Raw genomic sequence first — 25,324 nt, forward strand, 5'->3', positions numbered from 1 at the left:
TAACACCCCCAGTGAGACTCGGAGAAGTGAGGTGACTGGCCGAGGATTGCACCACTCGTGAGTGACTGACCCTGGGTTTGGACCAGGGTCTGGCTGGCTTTAAAGTTGTCCCCTGATTCCACTGCTCCATACTGCTTTTCCCAAGTAACGGCTCCTGCTGGCTGCTGGTGTCCTGTCCTGTTGCCCAGAGTCCTGCAACTGGTCCTGGGTGCCCCTGTTGTCAGAAGGCACTTCTCACACTTAAGTTTGCATACAAATCATCTAGGGGATCTTGTTAAAATGCAGACAACCATTCATTAGGGCTAGACCCAAGATTCTGCATTTCTAACAAGCTCCCAGGTGACGGTCATCTGCTGGTCCATGGACCACACTTTGAGTAGCAAGGGTCTCTACTGTTTCCCTTGGTTTTGGACCTGCTTCCTCTGCTTCCTAAGTGCTCTGATTCTCCAAGCCTTGTCCGACTCTACAGGGACTCACCCCCTGGCTTTGCATGTGATGCCAGTGAGTGCAAATGGGGTCAGAATTGGTCTTTGGTCACAGTTCTGGCATGAACACTGATTTCTGGGTGCACCGGATCCTCAGTTTATTCCTGTTCCTGCATTACTCCAGCTTTATTATCTTGACACCCTGATGCCTGTGGTCTCACAGGTAGACAGGATAATTCTAACACTGAGGTTAGATCCAGGAGGAATATGGCACAGGCGCCCATTGTAAGTCATTGTCGTGAAGACTGTCAGGCTTTAAATCAACATTTAAGAGTGACTGTGCCGTGTTTGGTTCAGGGATTCAGTATCTAATGAGAGTCGAGAACGCAGAGCTGATAGCTGCCACCATTTCTGCCTCCATGCCTGACAAGGAATCGGGGTGACTTGTGACTTTTCCTTAGAGTAGGAGTTCTGCTGAGCACCTCACAGAGCAGAATTGAAGAATGGCTAGTCAACACCACGTGCTTCTCCAGCACATAAGGAAGACAACCACCTGCAGTCTCTGGATCCAGATGTCTTGGGGAAGGTCACCCTGGGGTCTGAGTCAAAGGAGAAGTGGAGTTTCAGGAGGGAGTTTGGTGTATGTGTTTGAACTGTAAGAGACTGGGCAAAAAAGTTGTTAGTGTGGTTTTTAATGTGGGAATGAACACTGATTAAATAAGCTGAAAGGATAAAATGATGTCTGTTACATGAGACAGTTTACCATCCCCATCTTTCCACAAGAAAGCACCATTTCATAGAAATCGTAGTTGGATTTTAGATCTTATTGGACACTGGACACTGAGAGTTCTGTAATATATGAATCCAGCATGTTGAATATTAATTGTCAGTTAAATCCGTCAGCTCCCTGTTTTGCGCAGCATCCTGTACCTGGCATGGTAAGAATGTCTGCCCTGTGCCTGTGATTGTGGCTGCTCTGGAGTTATAGATTGCTGGAAGGGGGGTGGGGTTGGGGGAATAGGGACAAGGCTGGGCGTTCAGGACGCGCAAGGCCGTGGGGCCAGCCCTAGTGAACAGGGTTGGAGTTGTGGAAGTTAATCTGAGTTGGAGGTGAGTTCAGAGTGTAGTGGGGTAGTAAGTCAGAAGCTTTACTGGAGCATGCCAAGAGTCAGGGTAAGTTAGGAGTCAAAGACTTGGCGGATAGACATGTGGAGAGGGTAGAGCAAAGACAGTGGTCACAAGTCTAGTGAACTAGGCAAGAGGCAGAACAAATGGATGTGTGAAAGTACGGGACAGCAGGAATCGATCGATGGGAACGGTTTGTGTGCTCGTAAGAGAGTCCTACGGAAGGGTTGTGGAGAGAGTGAGTGAAGAGGTGAGTGACTGAGGACAGTGTGAGATACCAGTGCCAGTGGTCACTGGAGACCTGAATCAGAACCAGCCTTCCGTGGCAGCCTTCATGGGGGTGGTGGCTGAGGACACCTGTTACTCAGGTGGCTGAGTGAAGAGTATGGATTGGGAGAAGCAGTAGCTCCTTGTAAGCAAGATTCACATGGGAAGGCGTTAAAACACTAGATTGTTTGGTATTTGCATGGCTTTATGGGACACAAGAGCAAGACATAGCTGTTCAAACTAAGACCAAAAGAAAGGGAGCTGATTACAAGGCCATGGCTGCTGCCAGGAGGACTGGCAACCACGAGCTCAGACGACATGTTGTGCTAAGCTTACTCTGCACTCTGTTCAGGGCCGCGTCTTCGGTTGTCTCTTTGTGCCTCTCCCTTGGTAGAACTGCATTCTCCTTCCTGTGCCCGTGGCTAATATGGCTGCCCCACAGCCCCTATTCTTCCGTGTCCTCATTTATATACTGGTGGACATCGCCTGTATTCTTCAGTCCTACATCCAGTTCTCAAGACCAAAAATCGAACTGGTCCTGGTCTAATCAGCTGTGGCTTGGAGGGCAGGGTTACTGCTGACCCTAAATGGGTGACAGTAGTTTTCAGTGGGTTTGTGAAACATCCCCCAAGGGGCCTACTGCAATAGGTCATAAAGGCAAATCCCATACAGCGTTAGCTATCTCTAGTGTCTAGTTAAGGCATTCCTTGTTTCACAACGTGATGCTTTTTAGAGAATGTCATTGTAGGAGAAAAATCTGGTGGCTGCCTTGTTCAGACATCAGCAGAACCATTGAGTGAATGAGTAAAGGCAACGAGAAATGAGCTATGTGTGTTTACTAGCTAAGTTTAACAAGCTGTAGGCAAAAAGGAGGCAATGAGAGGAGGGGCTGCCTTTTTCTAGAGTGTGCTCTTGTTCATATATGAAAATGACATTGCTGATCAACTGCTGGTTTTTTCAGTGGTAGGGATAGATTTTCATCCCATCTTTCATCTCTTCTCCTGTAGCCTAGAGCACAGAGTTGCTATATGACTACAGTGTTTTGGGAGTGCAGTCTGTAGCTTTGCCTTTATTCATTATGTCGGAAAATAACTTACCCATAAGCGAATTGAATTTGTGTCCTTAATTTTTAGCACTATTTTCTGACATGCTCACTTGGATTCTAAGAGTAGAAGTGGGAGGAAGAATACAAAAAAGGAAAGATTGGATCCAAGTAGAGGTTCTGATAAAGATAAATTTTGGGTGGAATTGTGAAAAAGGAGAGGGATAGAGTTTGACAAAAAGGGGAGGATGTTCCGAGGAGGGAAATGATGGGAAAACTTAACACTTGGCACGAGAAGAAAATGTGTGCAGAGGATGCTGAGCATAGCTTTCTGGGTAGGACAGAGATTTTGAGCCAGGAAATGATGAAAAAAGAGACCCAAGAAAGATTAGCTAAAGGTTGACTTGGTCACCGTGGGAAAGTGCAGCTGAGGAAACTGTGTCTATTTGAAGCCACTTTTGGGTTTCTGAGTGGTTAGGCCTCATAGCAACCCTGACAAGTGGGTGGCCTTAACCCATTTTATGCTTGAGGAACTTGAGACTCCGAGAGATGAACAGATATGCCTAGGCTTATGAATTTATGAGCAAATAAGTTGCCAGTCAGTGTTGCAGCTGGCATTCATAGCTGGGTCTCTCTAACCTGAAGTCTATACCCTTTCTATTCTTCAGTATACTAGCCAAGGTGTGTGAGCTCTTTTGAGTTAGAAATGGAACCGTTTCTCTATTTTCTATTTACCCAAAATCACAAAAACAATTTGTTTAGCTTTCAGTATTTGCTCCATACATGCATAGCAAATGGTGAATGTCTGAGTAATGCATTGGACTGGGAGACTGGAGGTAGGAAATTTGGCCAAATGGCTGGAGGAATTGTTCAAGCCTAATGTTTAGGGTCTGTCACGGCTACGTACATGTATATTTGAGGCCTCTCATAGGTAGGTAGGTATGTGTGTGTATGCATGTATGTATGTATATTTGGGGCCCCTCATAGGTATGTTTCCGTTTGGCAAAATGCAAGTCTGGTTTATGTGGCCAATGTTAATTTGGGGAATAGTTTAGCACTTGAGTAATAATAATTAGGCCTTAATGGTTTTGATTTAGATGACTCAGAATTAAACAATTTTTCTGTTCCTCTGATCTTGAGCATTAGGGTATTGTTGACTCCTGTTGGAGTTTCAAATTTAGCTGTAACTTCTTTGGTTACACGGTGCTCTAATTTCAGATCGTTGAGGATAGGAAAAATTTGTCCTGGGAATCTGAATCTGTTGTGCTTCTTGGAAGACCTTGCTGGACTGCCTTTCTGCAAGAGGCACTTAGGTTAAGGATGTTCATTATATATCCCGTGTGGTGGTTGGGAACTCTGGTGGCGTCTTTCTTGTTATCATCACCTATTTGGGAGCATCCGAGTTATGGCTTAATTCCTTCTAAGGCTTTCTCTGTGCTAGAATCCTATTGCTGACCTTGTTTTGATGTTATAACTCACATTAATAAGCTCTTATCATATTCCAGATATTGTAGTAAGCACCTACCTGGATTGTTGCATTTAATCCTTGCAATAACTTCATGAGGTAGATCTTATTATCTCCATTTTATACTCAAGAAATCAGAAGTTTAAAGAACTTCAGTTAAGTAACTTGTTCAGAATCTTGTAACTTTCAAAGGGAAGAACCAGAACTCACTCCCATTTGCCTTACTCCAAAGCTCATGCTTTTAACCACTACAATGTACTGTGGTTTATAGGTGTCATTTCCACAGCTAGTTGGTGGTGGGCTCAAATATCTTTGAGGTTCAAAGCCACTGCTTCTGGGTCAACCAATATTTCTCCTATTGTCAAGATCCATGAGGTATTTCTTTCTTGCCCGATGACATGGATGTGACTATTGGCTACTGAAAATAGGTAAACTGTAAGAGATACCTTGCTCCCTTTCCTGATTTTTCTTCCTTTACTGTATATGTGTGTGCCTACTTGTGTGCCTGTGCATTTTACTACACAAATAGCCTCCTTTTGGCAATACTTATAGAACCAGCCAAACAACTTTTTTTTTTTTTTTTTTTTTTTTTGCTGAGGAAGATTCACCCTGATCTAACGTCTGTGCCAATCTTCCTCTGTTTTGTATGTGAGCCTCCCCTACAGCATGGCCACTGATGAGTGGTGTAGGTCCGCGCCCAGGAACCAAATCTGGGCTGCCAAAGCGGAGTGCGCTGAACTTAACCACTAGGCCATGGGGCCAGCCCCCAACCAGTGTTTTTATGATCATTTTTGTGGCATTAAAGTTAAGGCAGAGCCCCTTTAGAAATACCTTTTTATTATTCCTCCTCCGTATTGGGAGATTTGTTCTCTTGTTCTTTCCTTAAGTCATCTTTGGTTGATGGAGAGGTGACCCTGGAGAGAAACGAGCAAGAAAAACACGGAGTTGTTCAGAAAAATGGACAGGAAGCATCTCACACTCTACTGCCTCACAGTGTACTCCAGAATGCGCTCCTATTTCCTAAGACCACCTGCCAATGAGAATAATTACTTAAACCTTGTTTCAAGTGTGTCCTGAGGATGTCTCACCCTGAAAGCTTCCAGCATCAAATAAGCTTGGATAGTGCTCCCAGCCCTGGATCCCCATAATGAAGATTCACCTTGGAAATTCACATTAGCTCTTGAAAGTTCAGAGAAGCTTTGAGAAAAGAAACCTGTATGTGTGTGTGTGTGTGTATTTAACCCAGGATTTCCCAAATTCCTAGACTGTAGAATCCCTTCTTCCCCCTTCTTGGTGAAAAGTTTACAAACAGGAGGAGCGTTCCTGGGTGAACATCATTCCATGCTGTTGATTGACTCTGATGAAATGACTAATGAAAAATGAGAGAGGGCCTTGTGAAGAGTATGAGGAGAGCTTCCTCCATTCTCTTGCTTTTAATATAAAATAACGATTGATGAAATGACGTAATTAATTCTCTTTCTCTATGTATTTCTGTCTACTCCCGGAAGAGAACTTTTAAATGAGTTTATTTTTAAAGTCAGCAGCCCGTAGGCATGCTGTGAATGATAACCTTGGGAGATGTGCTCAGTCGTATTTTATAAATGAAAGTACTACATTTCGTAATTCCAAAAATGTTTTAAGTGAGACTGGTATCTGGTGAGAGTTGTTTAATGCTTAGGTGATGGCGTCATTTTTGGGGTATAAGAACAGTTGTGATAACCGTGCACGGAACAGTGTTGTCCACACCTCCCTCACTGGTGGGAGAGGAGGGGCAGGGCTGAGCTGGAGCAGGGACTTGCCGCCATCTCTGTGCTAGGAGAAGGCTCTGGTGTGGATGACTGGGGGGAGCAGCTTTATCGTGGTTTTAGGAGGATTAGGTCTTGGTGGGAGGAGGACAGAGTGATAAGGGGAGAGTCTCTGTTCACTTAGAGCAGGGTTTTTCAGCCTTAGCACTACTGACATTTGGGGCTAGGTAGTTCTTTGTTGTGGGGGCTGTCCTGTGCATTGTAGAATGTTGAGCAGCATCTGTGGCCTCTCCTCACTACCCACTGGATGCCTGTAGCACCCCTCACCCCTCACCAAGTTGTAACAACGAAAAATGTCTCTGGACATTGCTAAATATTGGTGGTGGTGGTGGAGGTGGGGCAAAATTGCCCCAGTTGAGAATCGCTGACTTAAAGCTTTGTAGCAAGGATGATACTTCAAAACTTTGGGTAGTAAAAATTCCAAAAGGAAGACCTTGGAGGGAAGCAAGCAAGCGTCGTTGAACTGTGAAATCCCCAGAGAAGTGCAGGAAGCCTTCAGTTTTCTCTTCCCTGTTTTCTAATGCTGGGTGTCTCCAAAATGTTTGTGAATATTTTAAATTTAGTATTTAAAATAAGAAAAAGTTGCTGGTGAAATGAATGAGAAGAAACAGCAAATAGAGATGCTAGTTTGGAGCATTTCGGGGACAAAAGCTTCTGTGCAGGATTTAGGATTTAAGTGCAGAAATTTAGAAGTCTTATTCAAATGACAAAGGAAAATTACTTTGAAGTTCTTTCTATACTCAAAATATGACTTCTAATTTAGAAAATCTATACTTTGCTTCAAGCTAGAATTGTAGAGATGCTACTAAAAAGAGTGGTATTTATAAAATGCCAACGGAATACTTCTAAAGCGTTTATGAGGTTTACTCCTAAACCAGGAATCCTTTGTTTTTTAGTACTTAAATGGGTAAGTGATTTCTTAGTTTTAAAATATTGGAGTTCACCAAACATGCTTCATTAAAAAAAAAAAAGTGTTTATTTCCAACTAATAGTGAAGAAATTTAGAAATTTTTTTCTTGCTTTCTCATCGTGAAACTATTTTAAATAACCCACTTCAGGCAGAGGCTGTAATAAATTTTCCTGAAGTTCATAGCCCAGACCCTTTCAGTATTTCCATAAACTCATTGACGACTTAGTAAATTGCCAGCACAAGGGCCTTTTAGTTAAAAGAATGTATATCCAATAGGAAATAGAGCTTGTACAAAAGTACCTTTGACAGAATTGCCAAGATTGATGATTTTTTTTGTGTGTGTGAGGAAGATCATCCACGCCAATCCTCCTCTTTTTGCTGAGGAAGACTGGCCCTGAGCTAACATCTATTGCCAATCCTCCTCCTTTTTTTCCCCTTTTTCTCCTCAAAGCCCCAGTAGATAGTTGTATGTCATAGCTGCACATCCTTCTAGTTGCTGTATGTGGGACGCGGCCTCATCATGGCCGGACAAGTCGTACATCAGTGCGCGCCCGGGATCCGAACCTGGGCCGCCAGCAGTGGAGCGTGAGCACTCAACCACTAAGCCACAGGGCCGGCCCCCAAGATTGATGATTTTTGACTATCCCTAAGTTCGTAGGAAATTTAAACTTCCACCCATTTCCCTGTAGATACGAGATTTTGAAAATGCAAACCTACAGTTATGTGGATGAACTTTGAAAAACATTTTCCCCCTGTCCTCCCTCCGCTGCTCTTTCTAGATTCAAGTGTCAAAATGTTTGGTGTGCATCCTTCTGAGCCTGTCTATGAATTTTATGTATCTATAAATTTTATATATCAATAAACATATAAAATGTGATATGCTTGTTTTTCTTTTTAATTTTAATGTAGTTTATGTATTGTTTTATAACATGATTTTTTTCTCTAAATGGTGTATCTTGATTGTTCCATGTCAGTATCTATAACAGCTCTACCTCACTTTTAATGACTGTATAGTACTCCATAAAAAGGATGTGCCGTAAACAGTGTGAATGTATTTAACACTTTTGAACTGTACACTTAAACATGGTTAAGATGGTAAATTTTATGTATATCACAATTTAAAAAAAAGGATGTACCATAAAATCGATTTAATCATTTCCCTATTGATAGACATTTACACATTTTCCAGTATAGTCGTGCATCGTTTAACGACAGGGATACGTCTGAGAAATGGGTTGTTAGGTGATTTTGTTGTATGAACATCATAGAGTGTACTTAGCCAAATCTAGATGATAGAGCCTGCTACACACCTAGGCTTATGGACCACCGTCGTATATGCAGTCCATTGTTGACTGAAACGTTGTTATGGGACACATGTCTTTATCACAAATAACTCTGCACCAAACATTTTTATACAGATACCCCTCACTTTGGAAGATTTTATTTCTTTGGTTTAAAGCATTGCCCCTGTGCCCTAAGATCAATGACATGTCCAGAAACAACAAATAGGATCCTTGCCCTTTTTCTTTGGGAATAACTAAGGAAAGAGCAGGTTTTTTCTTTCTGGACTTGAAGAGTTTATTGGTTGTGGGAGTGCTTTTGGAGAGAGAATCTGTAGTAATCTCCTTGGCTGAAGGTTTTCTTGCATTAACTGTGAACTCGGTGTCTGGACAAGCCCTTGCCTGGAGCACCTTTTTACTGTCACATACCAGATATCAGCAGAGATGGTCAGCCTAGATAGATTACCTGGTTCCCGTAGGCATTCTTGGAGGTGAAATGAAGGACGGCCCTAGGCAGAACTCACAGCCAGATAACCGGGTTCTGATAGCCGGGTTAGGCGGTTTATTCCATAACCTAGTTGGTGAGCAGGGAGGGGCTGAGGAGGCTCCAGGCAGAACCTCACTCGCTGCTCAGATCTGTGTGCAGTGGTTTGGTGTTTAGTAAACTCTTACTTCTGTGTTGGAGCTTTTCTAGCAGAGCCATCATTTTGGAATGCTAACCTGAGGGCTGTCCTGCCCTTTAGATTACATTCTGCTTTCTAAAGAAAAATACGGAACAGGTATTTTTGGAAGCTTTGTATATTCAGTAAGTAGATACTCCATTGTTGAGAACCTTAGCATTCGTGGCAGGTCAGCACAATTCTATTTTTGACTCTTGAGCAAGAAAAAGAAAACCTTGGTTATGTGGATTGACTGGAGTTGCTTAATTTGGGTGTGTTTGATGCAGGTTTAGTCACAGGGTGATCCAGCACCCTGTGTCTCATGTGCTTTGGGTCGGTGAGTTGATCTGGTGGGAGAAGAGGGAGATAAAGAAACTGTCTGGTCTGCTGCAGCAATGTGGATCCGTCACCTTCCGCCTGGGCCTCAACCAGAAACCACAAAGCAAAGCGGAGCCCCCAGGCTTAAGCGCGAGGGAGTGTCTGTGTCATGCGGGACTAGCCAGTATTGCTAGTTGTGGTGAATGTGTCCTCTTCCCAATCCCAGTCCCTCTGTGAATGCCGGAGACCACGCTGAGCGGGGGGTGAGCTGTGGTTAGTCCCACTTCCTGAGGAAGTGACTGAGGCAGCCAGCTTTGTGAAAGTTGCTTTACCCCGAGTCCCACAGGGGTGGGAGGAGTAGAATCCCATGCAAATTGATTTGCCTTTGAGCAGGGCTTTGAAATTAAAGGAGCCCTCCGCAAACGATCTTTTTGTTAGGTTAGTGCTATGCTTTCAAAAATGATTTCTTACCGCTCCACTGTTCTGGTTGTCCTTCTGTGGATGGCCTCTTCTCTGCGAAATCAGAACATTGAAAGGGCAGACCTTTATGTCTTTCTATAAAGGGTTTTCTGGGATTATGCTCTGATACAAGTTATGAAAACTCAATATATTTTAAAGGAATTTAGTCATTTGGATAATAAAACACAATCTTCATGGGATATTTAATTTTATATAAGCAGACTCAGGATAAAACTCCTAGGTAGTTCATTAATAGAGGAAAATGTGAAAAATTGGGCATTTTGGAACTTGCATGTGATTTTACCAAACAAGTGAAAATCAATTATAAATCAGTTAACGCCATGTGCAAGTAGGAACCATTTTGAATGTACCCTATCATGGCTCAGTATCACGTGTTTTCTAATTTTGTAAATATGAAATCAAATGTTTTCATTTCAGTTTTCTCTTTAAAAATGAGAATGCATATGATTCAAACTTTTCCTTCTCTTGTTCCCGTGTCTTCAGCACATTGTGGACCATATTTTCCCTTTTCTTGCTTTTCCTTTCCTTCTTCCCGAGCATTTAGGTAACACATAAGAGTTAAAAGCTCTGAGGTTAGCTGGGAGAAGTGAATAAACTCTTCCTAGGCTCCAGGTTTCCAGGTAGCAGCCACAAATAAAGATGTTACACCCTGCATCCGTCGGGTTTTCTTTCTTGAGCCACGTTAACGTACATCCATGTGTTATATCTTTCACTTTTTCTTCGTATTACTTTTACTTGCCTCTTCACATATATCTTTTACTTTTTTTTTTTTATAATTTTATTTTTTTTCTCCCTAAGCCCCAGTAGATAGTTGTATGTCATAGCTGCACATCCTTCTAGTTGCTGTACGTGGGACACGGCCTCAGCATGGCCGGAGGAGCGGTGTGTTGGTGCGCGCTCGGGATCCGAACCCCGGGCCGCCAGCAGCGGAGTGCGCGCACTTAACCGCTAAGCCACGGGGCCGGCCCTGCGTCTCTTACTTTTTCTGTAACATAGTTATTAAGAAAACAGCACTCACATTAACTTGTACATTCTACTTAATAGGACATTTTTCCAGAAGTGAAGCAGGTGCTTGAGAAATATAAACTCCTCAGGAAAATTAAGTGCCCTTGTCAGTACCTAACTGTTACAACCTGGGCTTATCCAAACATTTGCCTTCCTTCTACCCGGAGGGCAGTTGCTATGTCTAGGACTCCAATTTCTTCTCTGCTCTTTTTCACTGGAAGTGTGGTTATTAGCTCTTTAACGACTTATAGTTGTTTTTTGGATCTTTGACTGTACCTGGTATCTGCTTGCTGAAATCTCCGTGACTCTGAATTGCCCTGTTAAAGGAATTCCTCTCTCTCTCCCCTCCTCTCTTTCCTGAGAAATTTAAAATGTAATGAAAAGTATAATATGAATTACGTATCAAGTACAATCAGCTCTCCACATCTGCGGGTTCTGCATACTCGGATTCAACCAACTGAGGATAGTCAGGCCTACGATGGTTGCGTCTGTACTGAACATGTACAGACTTTCTTTTCTTGTCACTATTCCCTAAACATACACTATAGCAACTGTTTACATAGCATTTAAATTGTATTAGGTATTATAAGTAATCTAGGGGTGATTTAAAGTATACAGGAGAATGTGCGAAGTTTGTATGCAAATACTACGCCATTTTATACAAGGGACTTGAGCATCCTCGGATTTTGGTATCCGCGGGGGTCCTGGAACCAGTCCCACGAGGGTACTGGATACCGAGGGACGAGGGTCGGCTGTTTGACCTATGTTCTCACCAGCCACCGTTTTAACTGTGAATGTCTCTTCCTATGCGTGTTCTGTTCCCTCCATTCCGCCCTCTTTCTGCCTCCTTCCCTCCTCTTCCTACCTCTCCCTCCTAGTAGGTAAATGGCTCATTCCTTCCTTTTTAGAGGGACCTGGGACCCTTGTGCTTATGAACATTTAAAAATCACCAGATAAAACAGATTATGCTATATAAATGGGGTTAAAAATTTTCTTATACTTGGTTTTGGTGTGTATTTTTGCATATGTTTTAAGACTTTTTACTTAAAATAAGAATTTATTTATAACAGGTTTGACTAAAGGTGCCTTAGGAGGTTGACCAGCTACCTCGTTTGTCTTTCTGCCCAACCGTTTTTATATTGTTGACCGTACCATTTTCTTTCTCATCTCAGCATGATATGATATTAAGTGCCAGCCTAAACCAGTTTGCCCTTTCTCCTGAAGTTTGATGAACTTCTGGGTTCACTCTTTTCTTGAGATGAGGGAAGTAGTTTATTGTAGATAAGACTTCCTTCAGGGTAAGATCCCTTAGGAAAATGAAAGTAAAAGACTAGTGAAACATCAGGCATGTGAATAAATATGGATCAATGCTTACCCATAGGCAAGCCTAGTTTACTGTGAGATCAAGAATATGTCGTTTCTTGATGGATGGAATGAAAGTTGTTCTTTGAGACATGTTAAACATAAGGGTATGATTTAAGAGCATGAGTAAATGATTTTAATGTCTCTGTTTCCCTCATCTTTCATTTTATCACATGAGTTAAAAATATATCTTCAGAATTTTAAAGCAAATGGGTGAAACTCAACACTGTATGTCTTAAAGGTTATTTTTTATAGTGTTCTTATTTTTGCAAGAATTCTTGGAGGAAGGTCTATCTTGTGGTTCCTTGCTTTGGCAAAATATCTTTGGAAAATATCAAAATCTAAAAAGGATACACTTGAACAAATGTATGTGTTGAATTAACATGGACATATGTCTGTGACATGTTGGAAACATGCACAGACATGGAAACATGCCTGTGATATATTGTTGAATGTAAAAAAGCCTTTTTTTTTTTTTGGTGAGGAAGATCATCCCTGAGCTAACATCCATGCTAATCCTCCTCTTTTTGCTGAGGAAGACCGGCTCTGAGCTAACATCTATTGCCAATCCTCCTCCTTTTTTTTTTTCTCCCCAAAGCCCCAGTAGATAGTTGTATGTCACAGTTGCACATCCTTCTAGTTGCTGTATGTGGGACGCAGCCTCAGCACGGCCGGACAAGCGGTGCGTCGGTGCACGCCCGGGATCCAAACCCGGGCTGCCAGCAGCGGAGTGCGCACACTTAACTGCTATGCCAAGGGGCTGGCCCCACTTCTGAGTTTTAGAGTGTTGGCAAAGAGCATATACTACTCTTATAAAAATGTTTTAAAAATCCAGGAACAAAGAGAGTGAGTTTGAATAGATGGTGGCTTGTTGGCTAAATAAAGCTGTGAAGATGCTACCTTCAAGTATTGAAGTTAAGGGAGATTCTAGGGGAATATTCACATAGAGATTTTGAATCTAACGGATTATGTTGGCTGGAAGGTCCCTTAATGGGGTGTGAAAGCGACAGAGGAGGTGGGATGCCACGACTGCAGCAGAACTCATCCAGAAGAACTCAAGATTCTGCTGCTGTGGATGAAATGGTGAGATTCTTGACCCGTCGTTGTGGTGCTCAGTACACAGAAAGCCTTAAGGAATGCTTGTCAATAAACGGAGAGCAAGGTGGTTATTGCCGGTTAGCCACTTCTGGTTTGTACTTCAAAGAAAAAAAAGAATAATCAGAAGGTTCTGTGAACTTTCGGCATTAAGGAATCTTCCTATTATGAAGTAGGTTAATGGTTAGCTTTCAGAAATAAGATAATTGGGAAACTGTATACATTTTTGGACCTAAGTGCTGATTACTTAATATATTAGAACTGCTCGAAGACCTGGCTTAGCTGTGAAATGGTTGGCTTTAATGTTTTGTTTATCTTTAAAGGGTTTGGCTTTTGCTTCTCATGTGTGTAAGCCAGAGAGAGCAGTGATTGCGTGGGGTAGAATGGTGACACGTTTTTACTGAACTGTGGATCAACTGCGTGGTCCCAGAAGATCCTGATCCTTCAGGAAAGCCCTTAAAATGTTCACCGGGTTTATTGTGGCTTTTCTCTTGTCCTGTATTTGCTGTCTTTGTTAGTGTGATAGAAAGAAGAACCATTGCCTCTGGTTTCAAACTCAAACCCTTTAGAGAGAAAAAAGAGATGCTCCATCACCCATCTCCGTCTTGCCAGTACCTTCTTAGTCGATTGCTGTCGTCTTCTTGTTATTATAGTCCGTCGTTTATCATTCTCAGCACTTTTGCAAAGAAGCATAAATATGTGATTTTCGTTATTGAAAGCCTTTCTTCTGTTTGGGAAGGGTTTAAATAATAAAATAAGTGAAGAAAATATTCTTACTAATCAAATCCCATAAACCATGGTCGTTCTGGGTATTAATTTGCTGTAAGAGTACTTACCTCCTTATTCTTCCCTGAGGAATTAATTAATCATTTGCCTTTTCTGCAGTTTGATGCTCCTTTTACTCACTTCATTTCCATTAGACTTGAAGTCTTCCTTATTTTTCAGACACTCCTTGGCATTTTTTTTTTTTTTTTTTTGTGAGGAAGACCAGCTCTGAGCTAACATCTGATGCCAATAGTCCTCTTTTTGCTGAGGAAGATTGGCCCTGGGCTGACATCCGTGCCCATCTTCCTCTACTTTATATGGGACGTCACCACAGCATGGCTTGACAAGCAGTGTGTCAGTGCGTGCCCGGGGTCCGAACCTGCGAACCCCGGCCACCAAAGCAGAGCGCGCGCAGTTAACCGCTGTGCCACCGGGCCGGCCCCAACTCGTTGGCGTTTTATGAACAGAACTAGCCTATCAATTTTTTCTAGATATCTTGGCAGTTTTAGCTAGGTTAATATTGTGCCTTAGCTGGAATATCGTAGAAATTAATGTACATTAAGGTTTGTTTGGAGGGCTAGTGGAATCATAAGTGATGCATTGTAGGACTTGGAGAAAAGTGAATATCCCACAGAAAAGGCCAGAAGAAATTGTGCCTGAATGTTCCTCTTCTTCCCCCACATCCCTGTGGCCCGGGGCCAATGAGCAGAGGCTATAATTTGGCTTTTCTGTGTAAATTGTCACTAAAGTTTGACCCAAATTGGCTTGCCCCACTTGGATTGTCTAACAGGGCACCCATCACAGCCAGTATTGGTGGCGCCTTACAGAGGAGTAGGCATCTTCTGGATGCCTGGCCATCTCTGCTTTGTGTGGTGATGTCTGCTTGTCGGCTGCAAACGAGAGACTCGCTTCTTTAAGGCCGCATTTTCCAAAAGGCATGGAGTACCTCTGAGATGCTCTTAGAAGGGAGAAAGGGTCCAGAGGTCAGATAGGGTTGGTAAACATGTCATACTCCCACTCTTCTTTGTGATTCAAAATGCACATTTACTATATTATAGATCTCAAAAGGAGATGGGGATAAAGATTTGGGGAAGTCTTGTGGTAAAGAAAGCAGGTTAAACTTTGTTTAACTATTTGACCCTAGAATCTTCCTTCCCTCCCGATAGCTGTAAACAGAACTCATTTTGGGAAACAGTGATGTAGAGATGACTTGGCGTGTTGGAGCTGCCCCTCACCGGCTCACCAACCCATTGCATGTACCGCTTCTCAGGCCCACCAGTGACGTCGTATTAGTTGCTTGAAATGTATCATGGTGGGAATATTTAAATCATAGAAATAGATAAACGCTGAAAATCAGGTCTCCCTACCCCTCCAACTGCTGATTGTTAAAGGTTACTAGCCCTCTGCTGATATTTATCAGCCCATTTCCTTAAAGATGTCACAAAAGGGTACCAGATATTAGAATACATTTCTAGAATCTTCATTTTTTAATTCATTGTAACTTGTCCTGCCTGTTCAATGCAGCAGGTTTTTTGTTTTTAAATTGTGGTAAAACATACATAACAATAGTTTTCATTTTAACCGTTTGTAAGTATACGATTCAGTGGCATTAAATACATCACCCTCAACAAAACTTTTTCATCACCTTCAGCAAAATCTCGGAACCAATTAAGCAATAACTCTCCCTTCCCACCTCCCCCCAGCCCCTGGTAACCTCTATTCTACTTTCTGTCTCGGTGGATTTGCCTCTTCTGGGCACCTCAGATAAGTGGAAAGTGCGGCAGTTTTTATCTGGCGTGTCTGCTGTGATGCAGTGGCGCCCTCCCAGGTGTCTGGGGTGGGAAGTTGGGGGCGGAGGGTTGCAGCATCGAAACATCTCCAGCCATGCGCATCCTAGTGAATACCTTTGTCTTCCTTCCCTCTGAACAGATTCTGGTGCTTAGATATATATCTTTACTGCAAACTACTTCAGATCCTTCCTGAGAGACATTACATAAAGAAAACACCACCACATGATGTACATGAGTATTGAAAAGACCAATAAATTGGATGCATTGAAGCAGGTTGGGATTACTCAGTTGTAGAGAGGTGTCTTCAGGAGGCTTGAAACAGGAAGAAGGTAGACTAGGCTGAGGAAGGGAGTGCATGAAGACACACCAGCAAAAGAGCATGTTGGGAGATGAGACCCCAGCCCTGTGCGACCCTACATTTTAAAATGGGCAGCCTGGTTAGCTGGAGACATAAAAGGCCTCACCGACTACATTCTTCAAAGGGCCCTGGTTTTGTTCTGGGGTCAAGTCTTAGGTCGTAAGCCTTTTTCTTTTTTCTTTCTATTTCTCCCCCCTAGGGCTTGAAGAAACACAAAAAATTCTCTGGGTTGGAGTTTCTCTTTGTTATTGGTTCTGGTCTAAAGGGGAATTGTTATTAACATTTCATAATGCGTGCTCTTAGAGTTGGTAAGTTTGATGGAACAGTTCAGCTGTTTGTGAGTTAAATAATTTGGTAAGCTCTGCAGCTTTCTGGAATATAGATAGATAATCTAAAAGTAGTTGGATGCTGAAGGCTTTTCTTTCTCCGCGGCTTTTTTCCTTCCCTTTAAGTATCACTGAGTAACAGGGTCTTCTAAATGCATTGAAGTTGGGAAAAAGAGACCTAAAAAAGAAAAATACATTCAAAAATTCTTTGTGAATATTCGTGAAACCTTATTTTGTAATCAAAAATGACTATTTCTGTGTTTTCAGTTATATAACATTTTCTGAAAAATAATGGGATTTTCTGTATTTCACTGTAAATAATTTTGAGACGACACGAAACGCGTTAACACCCTAAGAGTTACAATTAGTAAACTGTTTTCTTATTATGACGGATTTGCATTTACATTAGGAAAAGCCATGAGTATGTTTTATGTGTTTTTGGAGAGAGGAGGCATGAAGGAACAGAGTTATTTTTACGTTGCTTACATTGAAGAAGGAGATGTGAAGTTAAGATTATTACTTAACTCTTTTTAACAATTTTAATTTTTTTGTCAAAATAATACATGTACATAGATTAAAAAAAAAATCAAACAGTATTTTCCAGTCTGTATCAGTTTCAACTCTTGGATCTGTTTTTCTGTTATTGACTTTCTTATTTCTAACTAATATACTTACACTGCCAAATTTGGACTTCTTCGCTTTAGGTGTTACCTCCTGACTCTCTGTTCTGATAGAGGTTATGAGCCTGGGCTGTGGAGGCAGAAGGTCTGAGTTCTCTTCTGTCCTCTACCGTTTACTGGCCGTGTGTCCGTGGGCAAGATACTTAAACTTTCTCTGCCTAATATATAAAACAGGAATAATAATAATAATGGCTCCCAGGCCTGCCCTTAATGTTGCATGGCTGGGGTCAGGAGTCCAAATGGAGACCAGATGGCTAAATATTTAAAAGGTATAATGAAATATTTAAAAGATATATTTAAATATTTAGGAGGTATATGCCATATGCCTAAATATTTAAAAGGTTTAAATCAAGCTGTATCGGGCCGGCCCCGTGGCTTAGCGGTTAAGTGCGTGCGCTCCGATGCTGGTGGCCCAGGTTCGGATCCGGGGCGTGCACTGACACGCTGCTTCTCTGGCCATGCTGAGGCTGCGTCCCACATACAGCAACTAGAAGAATGTGCAACTATGGCATACAACTATCTACTGGGGCTTTGGGGGGAAATAAATAAATAAATAAAATTATAAATCAAGCTGTATCTATGGCCTGGCCCCTGTTCCCACCCAGGGCCTTGAAGCCTGCTCCTCAGGCGTGTCCCTCAAGACCCAGATCTGAAGATACCCTCAACCTTGGACCAGCCCTGTGAGCTGAGTGACAAAGGAATCGGCTTGGGCAGCCCCGGTGGATGCTGGGCCTGGACCCGCTGAACCCAGTGTGAACTGAGCCACTCAGGCTTCCCAGGGAGCCTGGATGGGTGGATTCTCCATCCAGGATAACTTTCTTGAACTTCCCCACGCCTAACTTTTCTGAGTGAAGATTTCCAGGCAGTTGTAAGCACCTCCCCAAACCTGTACCTTCTGTACAGGGAGTGGTCAGAGCAGAGGCTGTGATCTGCACACACATGCCACCTCCCCCGTCATCTGTCTCTTTCCCGTAATTCCCATTCACTCAGCCAGTTTCCAAAATTAAAAACAAAAACAAAAACAAAACTTTTCTATGAGATTGAAGATAAAAAAAAAAAAGTTCTCTGTGTTTTAGTACTTTGGATGAGTCGGTCATCTAAACTCGGGCCCAGGGCAGAGGCTCCTTCTGTCTGGAGGTACCAAGTGCCTGCTGGCTGTTGTGGTGACTCATGCAATGTGCAGAGCTCTCCAAACAGGGCCTGGGGCACACTGAGCCCTATACGGTTGTTTGTGGTGCATCTTACATTTTTGGTGTTCTGTAATTTTGCTATGGTGTGGACTTTTTTCATTTGATGTGCTAGGCTGTCAGAGGTAGAGGGTTGCCAGATTTAGCAAATAAAAAATACAAGATGCCCAGATAAACAATGGAACATACTTCTACGAAAAGATTAATCGTTGTTTATCTGAAATTCAAATTTAACTGGGTGTCCTGTATTTTATCTGGCATTCCTGTGAGGGCTCTTTCAATCTGAGACTTGGCTTCTTTAGTCTTGTGAGATATTCCTGTATTTTTTCTTTGATAATATCCTCTCTGTGTTTTCTCTTTCTGAAACACTCTTATTAAGTCAGATGTTGGACCAACTGGATTGAACTTTTAATTTTTGTGCCTTTTCTCTTCTATTGTCCGGATCTCTTTTCTAGTTCCACTTTCTGGGAGATAGCCTGATTTCCTTGACTATTTTTTTTCACCTGTTTTATCTTTTATTTCAGCTATTAGGGTTTATTATTTTTAAAAGCTCCTTCTTGTTCTTTGGGTGCTTCTCCATAACTTCCTGTTCTTTTTTCTCTGAAGATACTATTTGTGTGAAAATATATATATATATATATGTATTCTTCCACTCTTGGCGGCATTTTTGTCTTCTTTTTTTTATTTTCTTCTTTTGTTTATTTTGTTCTCTTTCATGTTGGAAGCTTTCCGGCAGGTCTGGCGATCTTATTTAAGGATGAGGCTGTGAGAAGCTGATTGGAAGCTCTGCTCGCACAGGTGAGACCTGTCCTTTGGGGGGCTTCCCTGTGGTTACGTGTGGAGCCGGACTCTCCATTGAAGGATCCCACAAGTCAGCATCCGGAATCTTTCCACTGGAGCTTTTGTTTCTTAGGAGACTCGTTTATTCTCCTGCCTGAGGAATAAACTTGGCTTTTAGCCTTAGGAGTGGAGGAAACGGAAGGCGAGGCTTTCCGTCTCACACCTCACCGTGGGGGCTCTGATCCCGAGCCTCCCTGCCTTGGATAATGCAGAGAATTTCCCTCTTGCCCTTGCCTGGCTGTCCCAGGTTGCAGAGGGGCAAGGGATTGTTCGAGGGCTCTGTGTACTGACTTCCATCCACTCCCTGCTCTCAGTGCCACCCCACTCCTCCTTCCATGCTTGGTGTCTCCTTTGCTGATTCCAAAGCCTGAGCTTCCTTGGAGTTCCCTAGGATTAACCGTCCTCCATCTCTGCGGCAGCCTCCTGCAAGACCCTGGGACGTAACTTCTCGACCCTGCTGAGCTGGCTGCCACTCCACCGTCCTCTTCCTTTTCCCACAACTTTATTGGGGTCTTACACTGGCTCTGACATCATTCTCACTGCCTTGTCCTTGGTGGGCATATAATATATGTATATATTGTTTTGGTAACAACTTTATTGAGATACAGTTCACCCATTTATAGAGAATGTTCAGTGGTTTTTAGTCTGTTCACAGAGTTGTGTAACCATCTGCACAGTCGATTTTAGGACCTTACTTCACCTGAAAAAGAAACCCTGTACTTTTTGGCTGTCACTCCCCAGTTCTCCCAACCGCCCAGCCCTCAGCAACCACAAATCTACTTTCTGTCTCTGTGTATTTGCCTATTTTTATCTTTTTAAAAATATTTTACTGTCGTATTTGTAGGATTTCAGGAGGGAAGGGAAAAACTCATAAATTCAGTCAACGTTCTTTTGTGGAAAGTTCTTGCCATGTATAAAATATTAAAATACAAAAATCATTCTGCCTGTTTCTCTACTTCTGCATTCTGAGGATTGACTAAAGTACCCTCTGACAGATGTGGGAATTTTACTCCGTATTTTCTCTCTCTTTTTTTCTCGTTGACCTGAACTTCTGATCTTTTGGAGCTGGGAGTTGCCAAGCCCAGATAGTGGCCTTCGCGTCCTCTTGGCTTCTAGCAATTTTCAGGTGTCTGAAGAGTGGTTGTACAGGGGAGCTGGAAGCCGCCTTTGAATCCAGGCCCCAAAGTATCTTCTAGGTTGAGGAAGTAGAGGCTGTGAGCTTGTGAAAGTAGATACTACTTTCAGTGACTTAATAGATCTTACTCTCATGCATTTACTATTTAGTCAATGCCTGCTCTTGGGAGAGCACTGCTATGGCAGTTTTAGAAAATGGACTTTTGGGCTCTGACTGAACCGGGTAGGGAGAGAAGACAGACAGACAGACAGACAGACAACGGCACCTGTTACAGATGATGACGAATATACCTGCAGGAGTGGACTCACAAGTTAGTGTGGCCTTCGGGATTGTCCTGAGTGGACACTAATCTCTTCTTGCGTGTGCTGCTGGGGAGCCCTGTCCCCCCTCTCTTCTGGACCTCCAGGATTCCTGTGTTGGCTCCGCACCTCACCCCCTGCTCTTACAGCCTGCCAGGCTGTGGTACTCTCCTTTCCCACCTCCAAGGCTGCCTCCTTTCCTCTTTCCCTGAGGAAGGGGCACCCACTCAACTTGCCAGAGAGCGAGGTGGCTGTGGCAGCTAGCTCTACAACATGACGAGGACTTCTTACTCCACTTTTGCTGTGACTTGTCTGCAAGCCGTCTCTCCATTGCTGGTTTTCTCCAGCTTCTCTTGGAGCGTTGGTTTAGGCCTTGGGTCCTGCTCCTCCAGATGGAGGCTCCTAGCTAGGGGGATTATGTTGAGGGCTCCTCGCCTGGCTTTCATCCACCCATGTCGTGCTGTGGCTGCTCGTGCTGGCGCTCAGCCCTCTGGGGGGCCCGGTCTGTGAGCCGGGGCCCTGTGCAGCCGTCAGTCAGTGTGTGAACATGGTCTAGAGGTCTGGGTTGGGCCAGGGTTAGACACAGCAGTACAGATCACAGCCAGTTCTTGGTTATGCTTGACTGGGAAGACGGAGTTTTGAAATTAAGAGAAAGGGTCACAGGACAGTCAGAGAGACATATTGAGGTATTTTGCTTTGTGAATTGAAATTTTGCTGCCCTTTAAGAGGAAATTGCATTCTTTTCCATGTATAAACTCGAGGTGACCCTACCAATGGCTGATACCTAGAGTAGGACTGGAGGCACATCCACGTTAGGAAAAAGGCCAAACGTTTTGAAATGAAATGAGATATGGGGAACCAGTGCCATCACTCTGTGAAGTACCCAAGAATGTTCCTCCTCCTCCTCCTCCTCCAGTCAAACCGTCATCACCTCAAAACTATTTCACTTGCTCATCTCAAAAACATTGATTCAGTTTTCCTTTTTTTCTATTTTGTTTTCTTATTCTAACAAATAGAAAATAACATTTTAATGCCTACGCGTTTGGTGCTTTCCGTATATACTATTTGTTTTCATTTATACAACAACCCTATAATATGGCTATTATCATCAGTTCCCATTTTAAGGATGAGGAAATTGAGGCTCTTCCTTCAGAAGAACCTGAGGAATGGGTTCTTTGTACCTGGCTAATGGAAGTGTGAGTGTATGCGTGTGTGCGTGGCATTCTAGGTCAAGGAATAGCATGGCCCAAGAAGGAAAGGTGCATCTGCACAAAGTACTTGTAGGGCTGCAGCAGAGCAGGTTGGGCTGTGACTGGAAGGGTCTTTGGTCTCAGGCCAAGGAGTTGGACTTAATTTGGAAGGTGATTCAAAGATTTTCCATAGAGGGGAGTGACAGATGTGATTAAAATGGAGTTTTAGAAAGATTAATCTGGCAGTTCTGAAGGAGAGGATGGAGAAATGGAGAACGGGGTATTGTATTTGTCTAGATGTAAGATGTTGTTAGTGCCATCGAGTCGATTCTGACTCCTAGCGACCCTGTGTACAGCAGAGTGGAAACCTGTCCGGTCTTTTTTCACCATCCTTGCACCTTCTAGCACAGTTATCAGTGCTTTGCTGCTATTCATAGGGTTTTCATGGCCAGTTTTTTCAGAAGTGGGTGGCCAGGTGTTTCTTCCCAGTCTGTCTTATTCTCGAAGCTCCGCTGAAACCTGTCCGCCATAGGTGACCCTGCTGGTATTTGAAATGCCGAGGGCATAGCTTTCAGCATCACAGCAACGTGTAGCCGCCGCAGTATGACAACCGACAGACAGGTGTGTGGTTCCCTCACTGGGAAATGAACCCGGGCCATGGTGGTGAGAGCACCGAATCTTAAGCATCAGACCACCAGGGCCGGCTAGATGTAAGATGAAGTGTTCCAGAACTAGAGGAGTAACAGGGATTATAAAGGGGATGGATGTAACATTGCCAAGGAAAATGGACAGGACTTGGTGAGAGAGAAGAATTAGAGGTGAAATTCTCAGTTTGAGTGCCTCAGAGAGTAACAGTACAGAAAGAGGAAGTCCGATTTTGAGGAATAGACGGCAAATTCAGTTGAAGATATTTGAAATGATTTTGGGATATCTGATTGTAAATATTCCCCAGGCACTTTTACTGGATGTTTCACAAAAAAACAAAGATTAGATTACATTTGGGGACAGCTCAACTAATTGCTTTTTATTCTTCTGCATGTCTTCACTTAGTAATAGTAGGTAGCATTTTGGCTTTTATTATTTTACATGCTCTTCATATAAAAATTATTGTATATAGTTAAGATGGTAAATGTTATATGTATATTTTATCACAATTTTAAAAAATTAAATGTATACCTTGCTCTGTTTTCCTGTGTGTGGGCCATTAATTACATTGGCTTTGTGATATATGTGGATTTTAGTGTATGATTGGGAAATTATACTGCATATAATTTATTTAAAGAGAAACAGTAGGGGGCCCAGCCTGGTGGTGCAAGCGGTTAAGTGCGCGTGCTCCGCTGCAGCGGCCCGGGGTTTGCCGGTTTGGATCCCGGGTGCACACCGCCGCACTGTCTGTCAAGCCATGCTGTGGCGGTGTCCCATAAAGTAGAGGAAGATAGGCATGGATGTTAGCCCAGGGCCAGTCTTCCTCAGCAAAAAGAGGAGGATTGGCAGATGTTAGCTCAGGGCCGATCTTCCTCACCAAAAAAAAAAAAAAAGAGAAACAGTAGTTCCCATTTATGGCTGTTAATTTTTGGAATGGCAAAACCCAGTTATATTGCTATTATGGAAGGAAAGATGGGCCTTGTTAGAAGATACCGGAAGGATGGTGAGAGGAGTAAACGATTCATTTCTTTCCTTGTGACTGTACAACCAAATCTTTAAGTGGGACCTACTTTTTATAGGCTGTTGTCTTATATATTAAACTATCAATGACCCAGTTGTCATGTTGCCCACTACTGGGCAAAAAGCGAAACCAAATAAATCATTTATCGTCTCTGGCCACAGACAGGGGCTCTCTCTAGTTGTGGAAGATCATCTCAATCATTCTGTGTGCAAAAAGCAGGGAGAATGTGAACTTTTGGAAATTCTATTTCTAATAAACTTTGGTTTAAAAGTTGCTAAGTCATTTTGATTAGTCTGTGAGTGACCTTGAGGGAACTTGTTGGTAAGAGGACAAAATGGAAAATTAATCTCCACATATACAGAGCTGTTATTGAAACATTTTAGGAATTATTTCTTGTTTATAATGCCATGCGCCAGCATTCTGTGGAGGTAAAAGATGGCTGTACCTGTCTTCTGCTCATCCCAACTCCCCTCTTTGCGTGTTAATACTCCTCCGCTCTCCTAACTAGTCATTATCTCTGTCTTACTCATTTTTAAAAAAAAAACTAAAGTCCATGCTTTATTTAGATTTCCTCAGTTTTTATCTAATGTCCTTTTTCTGACCCAAGATCCCATCCAGGACACCACATTACGTTTAGTCGTCACATCTCCTTAGGCTTCTCTTCACTGTGACATTTTCTCAGGCTCGCCTTGTTTTTCGTGGCCTTGACAATTTTGAGGAGTACTGGTCAGATACTTTGTAGAGTGTCCCGCCGTTGGGACTTACCTGATGTTTTTCTCTCGGTTAGGCTGGGGTAATGGGTTTCTGGGATGACGTGCCGTTCTCATCCCATCAACGGGACGACCTGTCCATATGACTTACTACTGTTGGTGTTGACCTTCGTCACCCGGCTCAGAGAGTGTTTGTCGGGCTTTTCCACTGTAAAGTTACTCTTTTCTCTCCCCTTCCCATTCTCTCTTTGGAAGAAAGTCGCTTAAGAAGTGACATGTTCTTCTTCACCTCTGTAAGGGCAGGGCATCTACATAAATTATTAGGAATTCTTCTGCACAGGAGATTTGTCTGCTTTTCCCCATTTATTTATTCAGTCATTTCAATTATTTATATCAGTATGGACTCATGGATAGTTATTTTATACTTTGGGTGATAATCCAGTAGTTTTATTTGTTGCTCAGATTGTACCGGCTTGGCCACTGGGAGCTCTTTCAGCTGACCTCTGTCCCTTTGACATGCCTCTATCAGTGTAGCTTGTTTTGTTTGTAGCACTTCCTTGCTTTCTGGCACTATGAGATGCTCCAGGCTCCTTTTGTGCATTTCCTGCCCAGTCCTCGAATTGGCCATTTCTCCAAGGAGACGTGCTTCCTTGTAGTGGAGAATGATGTTAGAAACCAAGATCTGGTGTTGGGTGTCCTCACATTTGGTCTTTGCCAGACGTCTCCACCAGTTCTGGGTTCACCTTCTCACGTGACTCACTTTGTTCTTTTTCCTATTGAATCTTTCCACAAGATTGCCTAGATTTGGCTTTATAGCTGTCAGATTTTTAGAAGACTAGATCAATAAAAAATTATTATTCCTTGGTTGGGGAATTAAGCTGCTTTTTTTATGAGATCTGAATTCCAGTATTGACACTACATAGGAATCTGGCTATAAAGGCTGAATTTGGGTCAATCCATATTTTTGGTCCGTGATTTGTATCTTTTGTTGCAGTTTCCAAGAATTCTACAGATTTATGAACCTTAGGGAGATAGTTAAAAACTTATTAAAATTAAATTTTGAACATTAGCTTTTATCAAGGCAAAATAAACAGATGAGATAAAATGGACTCGGGAGCTAGGGATTTGCATTTATTATTC

General features: G+C 42.7%; 1 protein-coding gene across 18 annotated transcripts in view; it reads left to right on the forward strand.

The window, feature by feature from the left end:
* ZNF532 (zinc finger protein 532) overlaps window positions 1–25,324 on the forward strand; it is a 109,182-nt gene that overhangs the window by 11,210 nt on the left and 72,648 nt on the right. Inside the window, exon 3 of one of the 18 annotated variants that reach the window (XM_058557225.1) lies at window positions 19,070–19,142. The exons of 15 other annotated variants lie outside the window; for them this stretch is intronic. The gene's annotated coding sequence lies outside the window, so the exon portion shown is untranslated. 2 more of the 18 variants (XM_058557230.1, XM_058557232.1) reach the window with 2 other exon arrangements.

This window comes from Diceros bicornis, chromosome 16 (assembly GCF_020826845.1).
Source record: "Diceros bicornis minor isolate mBicDic1 chromosome 16, mDicBic1.mat.cur, whole genome shotgun sequence".
NCBI classification, from domain to species: domain Eukaryota; kingdom Metazoa; phylum Chordata; class Mammalia; order Perissodactyla; family Rhinocerotidae; genus Diceros; species Diceros bicornis.